This window comes from Tamandua tetradactyla, chromosome 6 (genome assembly GCF_023851605.1).
Source record: "Tamandua tetradactyla isolate mTamTet1 chromosome 6, mTamTet1.pri, whole genome shotgun sequence".
Classification (NCBI taxonomy): Eukaryota; Metazoa; Chordata; class Mammalia; order Pilosa; family Myrmecophagidae; genus Tamandua; species Tamandua tetradactyla.
The window spans coordinates 123,486,546-123,493,720 of record NC_135332.1 but is presented as its reverse complement, the minus strand read 5'-3'; positions in this window follow the sequence as shown (position 1 = coordinate 123,493,720).

Below are 7,175 nucleotides of genomic sequence, written 5' to 3'. Positions count from 1 at the left end.
AATTCCTTGATGTCTAATAACAAAGATAGCTCTTCTCATTAGGAATGCCAGACCACAATGAGTTTTCCTCTGGGAGTCGATATGGAATTCTACATCTGGATTGGAAATTTAAAAATAAGCCATCCAATATTCCTGTGTAGTTGGAAATTCTGCGTAATACAGACCTAAGAGCCAGGTTTTTTTTTTCTCCCAACATAGAGTTCATGCTGTTTCATCTGTAGAAAAATGATTACATGATATTACAACATAGAAACATCAGTTTTTAGATGAGCCCTGAGCTAGTAAGATTTCAGGACTTAGTTTTCTGAGTCAATGCCAGGAGTTCTTTTTTTTTTTAAACTTTTATATTGTATAAAATATTATATATACAAAGCAAAGTAAGAAAAAAAAACAATCATTTTCAAAGCACTGTTCAAGACGTAGTTACAGGACAGATCACGGAGTCTGTCATGAGCTACCATACCATCCTCTCGGAGTTTTCCTTCTAGTTGCTCCAGAACAGAGGCTAGAAGGCATAAATATCTTTTTTTTATCATCACAATCTACTTTTTTGTATGTGAAAAATAACATATATACAAAAAAGCAATAAATTTCAAAGCACAGTACAATAATTAGCTGTAAACAGATTTCAGAGTTTGGTCTGGGTTACAATTCCACAACTTTAGGTTTCTACTTCTAGCTGCTTTAAGATACTGGAGACTAAAAAAAAATCAATTTAATGATTCAGTGCTCATACTCGTTTATTAATCCTACCTTCCCTGTGTGACTCTACCACCACCTTTGGTCTTTCTGTCCCTCTCTGTAGGGGCACTTGGGCTATGAAAACTGGAAGTTCTTGATGATCGGGCTCTGGAGCAATGGCGTTTGAATCCCCTGGAGAGATCCAGAACATCCCCAATGCTGAGCTGTACCTTGGATCAATTAAATCCAAATCTCAGGCGTAAGTAATATTGTAAAAGTTCTCCAGGGCACTCATTGGGCTGAGTCTCATCATTGCAGCATGAGTCATGCTGTCTCTAAGGCCAAGCTTCAGAACTCAAAGTCTGTTCCCAGGTGTGGTTGGAAATTGACCTTCTCATCCCTGAGCATGACCAGAGCCCCTCTGGCAGGGTCAGGTCACCTTTGTCATAAAAACCTTCTCATCTGTGGTGCCCCAAAATATTATCACTTTGTATGTAAAACAGACGGAGAGCAACTGGTAGTTTAGTCAGTCCTTTCATTGACAAGAAGTCGGCAAAAAATGTCATACAGTCAATTATTTGATGCCCATGTAAGCTGGCAGCTTTCAAAGAGGGCACTTTTTATGGGCTTCTTTTCTCTCTTTCTCTCTCTCTAACTTGCAACTGTCTGCCTGCCCACCTGACTACTTGCCATTCAAAGCCTTGGAAAACATTGTTACAAATCTTTAATAGGTAGAAGACATTAATGATGGGTTGAGCCTACTTTGCCTCATGGCTGAGGTGGCTCTTTTCCTGGATTGACCGGCCTGGTCTTTCTCACTGGAATCCCCCCATCCACAAGTGTCTTCCTGTGTACACACACTTCTCGTTCTTGAAAGCTCACTACAAGTGCTATCATCTCTACACTCTTCTGCCACCAGAAATAAAATCTCTTGCACCCTATGTCTTAAAGCACTTACCACTTTCTACAGCAAGCAGATGGGTGTTTGGAATATATGTTACCTCCCGGTGGTGGTTATTTTTGATGGCCTGTCCACTTCCCCTTCACCTGGCAGTAGATCGTACTGTCCCCCCACCAAAAAAAAATTGCAATAGCAATCCAAGTTCCACAGATTATTCCAGAAATGTGCCATGGAACCGTTAAGATAGAGAATTTATGCACCTTCCTCTTGAACCTGGGTGGGTCTGTGTAACTGCCTCTACAATTAGAATGCAACAAAAGTGAGGCTAAGTTAAAAAAGGCAATGCAGAGTCCTCGCTCTTACTATCTCGGGACACCTGAACTACACGTTGGGAGTCCACCTCTTCTGAAGCCACCATGCTGGAGAGGCCACCCAGAGATAGAGATGCCTGAGGAGCCCCCAGGTGACCTTCGAGACCCCCATTCCCCCAGCTGGCGCCATGTGGAGCAGAGATGAGCTGTCCCTGCTGAGCCCTGACCAAATGACAGATATGGAACTAAAGAAAAGATTGTTGTTTGTAGGCCACTAAGTTTTGGGTGGTTTGCTTGCTAATGAGCAACCAGAACATTAAGTTTCCTCCCTCCTAACATAACTACAGTTGTGTTCAGCTACCCGTCTCCTTCCTCTGGCCTGGGTGCCTGGCCCGGAAGAAGTTGGCCCCAAAATCGGTTCCAGGAGTGGTTCTGGTTTGTTTGAGGATGATCCTATGCATTTGACAATGACTGTCTCAGGATTCATTTCAAACCCAAGGACATGAAGAGAGGTTTGTTTGAGGACTTGCTGGTAAATTAATTTTGTCTTTTCTGGGGAAACTTCTAGAAGCTACTTTTCCCCTCTTCCTTTAAATTTTGTCATGTGCAAATATGAGGCCCAGAACCATTGTACCTAAATTACTACCATCCAGAGATGTCTCATGCACAGAGGAGAGGAGAGGCCAAGAGTTTCGCAGACAAATGTGTAAAAGCCATTTTATTATACCATCCCTGAAGCCCGCCTTATTGTTGGCTTTTCCATTTTATGAGTGTATCATTAGGGTTAGGTTTCACTGTGAGTCTTGCAGAACTAAAGTGTTTGTGCCTTAAACAGGGTAGATACTGAATTTAGTTTCATTTAAAAATCTGTGGGAAGCCAGGCCAGGGCTGGTGTGGTGGTCCCATGCCATGAAGTCCTCAGGAATCTTCCAGCTCAGCACTCCACCGTCCTTAAGGTTCAAAGTAACGGCAAGAGCTTTTCAGGCAGCTAGAAGGAGGAAGGCATAAGGAAGAAGGTGAGGTGCCTGTTGTCACCTGTCTCTTGAGGAAGATTCCTAGAAGCGTCCTCTACATCTTTAACTTGTTGGCTATATCAGTATGGGAAAGGCTGGGAAAAGCAGTTTTTATTCTGGGTGACCAGACAGTATGTAATAGTTGGTGGTTACACTACTATGGAACACAGGGGGTAATTCATTCTCTACCACAGTGAGACAAGAATTTTTTTTAAAATTATTTAAAGCCAATTTATATTGAATTTTGTGTTCATTTCTAGCCAAAGATATCTTGACTTTTACCCTCTTCCTAGAAGGTAATCTAGTATATCCTTCTTTTGAGAGTATGTTTATCCAGAAGTTCAAGCCCTGGAAACCTAGAGTTAACAGACAGTAAGGGTAGATGTGCGCATTTCCTCTCTTTCATTGTGCACCTTATGAGGTAGAAGATGTAGTAGCATGTAGATAGTCTAAGTTTGGGATGGAAAGCGCTTTTGTATTTATGCTAACCTAATTACAGAACCCTCCAGGAGGTCAGGAACCATATTCTGTATTATTTACGGCTTTAGTCCAGAATCTATTCCAATGCCTGGCACACAGAAGGTGCTCAATAAATATGTGTTGACTAAATGAGAATAGGCAAACTTTGACAGACTGACTTAGGCCGCCTGAAGAATTGTGCTGAGAGCACTCCAGGGACACATCTGAACGGGAAGGAAAGCCACAGTCAGTCACATGATACCTGCTGTGAGCTCAGGACAGGGCAATGCTGAGTCACGTATATTTGCTATCCCTGATTGATTGATGAAGAAATATCTTGCTTATTCTTCATAGCAAGTGTCTGTACACATTGTCATGCACCTTCCACATTATATATGTATCTGTCTTTTAATCAACAACCATCTTTTCACATAAGAAATCTCCTATGGCAACTTGCACATGGTGGGAATCAATCAATATTTGTTGACTTTCAATCATGATTTTCAAAAACAGGTTCTGCACAAAGTGGACAATCAATTAATTGCTCAGTGACATGTTTTGATGAAATATTTCTACATATTCCGTAATGTAGATTTATCCCAATTAATACCGTTTTAAACTTAAAAAAGAAATACAATCTGTACTAACTTAACTTGTATGTAATGCTAAATTGAAGGACTAGCAAATACTAATGAAGAACTTGAACCAGTAAAAAACCTATGTGAAGAAGGTTTTTGTTTATTTGTTTATAAGGAAAAGAATTCAAAGTATGTATTAAGCATCCAGGAGCAATGACAGGGAACAAGAATGTCAAAGCAGTCATGGTGATCATAAGAAGTTGAAGAGAACCCATGCATGCAATGTGATCTCCCGGTAGGAAAGGGCAGGGCTGTTCTGGCTGGAATGCCTCTTGGAGGGGGGAGGCCCAGGCATTCTCTAGGAAGATTTCAGGTGCCACTGCATTTAAAATGCCACGTCTGGTTTTTAGGCTCATTTGCCACTCTCCTCAAAAGATTCTCATGCCAGTTGGAATACAAGGAGAAATGCTTAGTTTATAATAATTAGTAATAGCCAATGCTGGTTGAGGTCTTTCTGTGTTCTGGGCACCACTATAAACACTTTTCATTTATGCCTAATTTAGTTCTCATGACAAATCTACGAGGTAGCTACTATACTTTGAGGAACTAGGGATTGATTTATGGTGAGAAATTTAAGGACAGCATCATGTGAAGCTCAGTTGACCTTAGACACACTGCAATTATTTAAAACTGAACCAGGCGTTATTTGCATTTGACCTGGGACTGGAGAAAAGAGATGTGCTTCAGAAAAGGAACTCAGGCTTCCTGGTGAAGTAGCAGTGGGAGAGTCAAGATTGGACCTCAGGGTGGTACCCCTTTGAGTTGCTGGAATGTGTTAGCATGGATGGAACAGCGAGGCTCAGTAGTGTTGCATTCTCCTTCAATAGTAATAACATAGTATATTGGCTTCTTGGCAGAAAAACAGTAGAGGAGATATAGGTATAAGGGAGGTGTTCTTTGAAGAGACACTTCTTATGATATTTCTAGCCCTTAAGAGTTATGGATATTAGACCAGAATATCTCCAACTCTGGGATAAAAGAAATCTCCATCCTTCCTTTCTATGCTTTCTTCTTTAAAAAGAATTAAAGTGCTGTGAATGGGAATGGAGGGATGGGAACACATTAGACAGTTGCATGATTGTCGTCTCTTCCAACTTTATGATTTTTGTGACTTTGTGAGTTACTGGGAAGAGGCAGAAGGTTGCATGTAGAGTTGGCTGGAACGCTATGTTAGCAAAGGTGACAAGTAGCAAGAAGAGTCCCTTCAAACCTGTTCACTACTGAGCAGCTCTTTCAGTACCCCAGATCATCCTTTAGCCTAGAAACTTCATGGAGAACTCAAAGAATACATTTTAAATAATGCTATTTTAAGCAACAATGGGTTGCCTAACAATCTGGGAAGATTTCCAAGATGATTACAAGGATGAGGGCAAAATGTGTACAGTTTGGCCATTTGGTTAGAGGCACAGTTAATGACAGGGCAGGGATGGTACTTGAAGCCCAGTTCCCATTTCCAGGAACGTTCAGGGTTCCTCTGGCCTGATGTCTGACAGTCCTTCAGAATTGTCTAACTCAGTGTTGCGTATGGGATATCAGCTTTTGGAAGTGACTCTGCAAAGACGTCTTCTGATGGAAAAGGAGTAGAGGAAATCATCTAATATTGAGGAGGCAGAATTGAAATGATATTTTCTCCCCAGTGTCGCAGCATCTGCTAAATTAATTTCTCTCTCATGATTAGATCTCTTGATATTCTCTCTAATATCAATATCTTTTGGCGTTAGAGCTCTATATGTAGACATACGGAAATAAATGCAATGTAGAATTTATTTCTCACCCTCATGGATATTTAAACTAAAATTTATCTAAAGTGAAATGGCAATTAAACAAACTTAAAAGATTCTTAGATGACTAAAGGGAAAGATTTGATACCAACAGGAATTACGTTAGCTCCGAGGGAATGGAAGTGGGAACAGAGAGCTGCAGCTGTCCCTTGTGCCGAGGGTTGTGAAATAAGGAATCCAGTGAGAAGCCGATGCCTACATGAATTACTGTCTGCCAGACACACAGGGGATCTCCTGCCCCTCTGCCTTTAGGATCCTTAGTCATTTGAGATCAATATCGTCAAATAAACCAAAAAAGCGTTGACTGACCTTTAGGACTTGGTGGCTCTCTGGCCACGAGTCCGGCCGTAAACTGTCTCTATAGTGTCTCTGATGTCTTCTGTGCTTCAGATGCCAAATCAGCAGACCTTAGCACTCTGAGGGTGAGAATTCTATTATAAGAGGAGTCAGAATGGCGGATGGAATCAATTCTGGCTATGTAAGTGCTTCCATCTGCTGGAGTTTTTCCCTCCGGGGTTCCTGAATATTTTAGCAGTAATTTTTCGTGGCTCGGACTTGGGGAATCAAATCAGATCTTCCTGAGGGCTGTGGAGGTTACCTCAGGGGCCTCCATTCTATTCTTTTCTGCTGTTTCATTCCTTCTCCCTCCTCTCCTTTGTTTGTGGGGTGAACGTGACATGGGCTTAGCATGCCTTTAGCTTTAGGAATACTAAGCCTGTCTAAACTGGGCTGGGGTGCAAAGGGTTGGGGTCCCAGGGTGAGAGCCTACTGCGAGCTGACTGACGCCTGCCTGCCTGAGCTGGGACTGGCCCTGCAGCCCCGAACTTGAACAGAAGCTGCTTTGGACAATCACTTCCAGATTGTTCGTTAGGTCCAGCTCCAGTTCTTCAAAGTCTGTCTCTCCAAAGTGGCAGCAGGGAAGCTTCCAGTGTCCCTCAGGCTCTGTTTTGTCTCTGGCATAAGAGACAACCCCGAGTGCACCCATTCCACTTGGAGTCCAGTTCCTCACCCTACTTTTAGTCTTAAAGTTGGAAAGTTTCAAACTGGAGTCATGTCCCATACAGCTTTTGAATTTAACCAGCTTTTCACCTTGACACGGACACTGATTCCACCACACGGGTCCCGAGGCAGCAGGTAGGGATGGAAAGCAGCCTCTGTGGCCACAGTTCAGGGATAGAGAGGAATAAAAATGGGATTGACACGTGGAAGCCCCTGTAAAGTGAGGAAGGAGCTTGTGACTCTTGGATATAAACCACTGTAGCTCCAAAATTAGCAGAGGGACGATCCCATGACTTCACTTCTCCTGGGAATCAATAGAATTAAAAAGAAAAAGAAAATGACCCAGTTCTCAAAACAAAGATTTCTTTTTATTTGTTTTCTTTCTTCTTTCT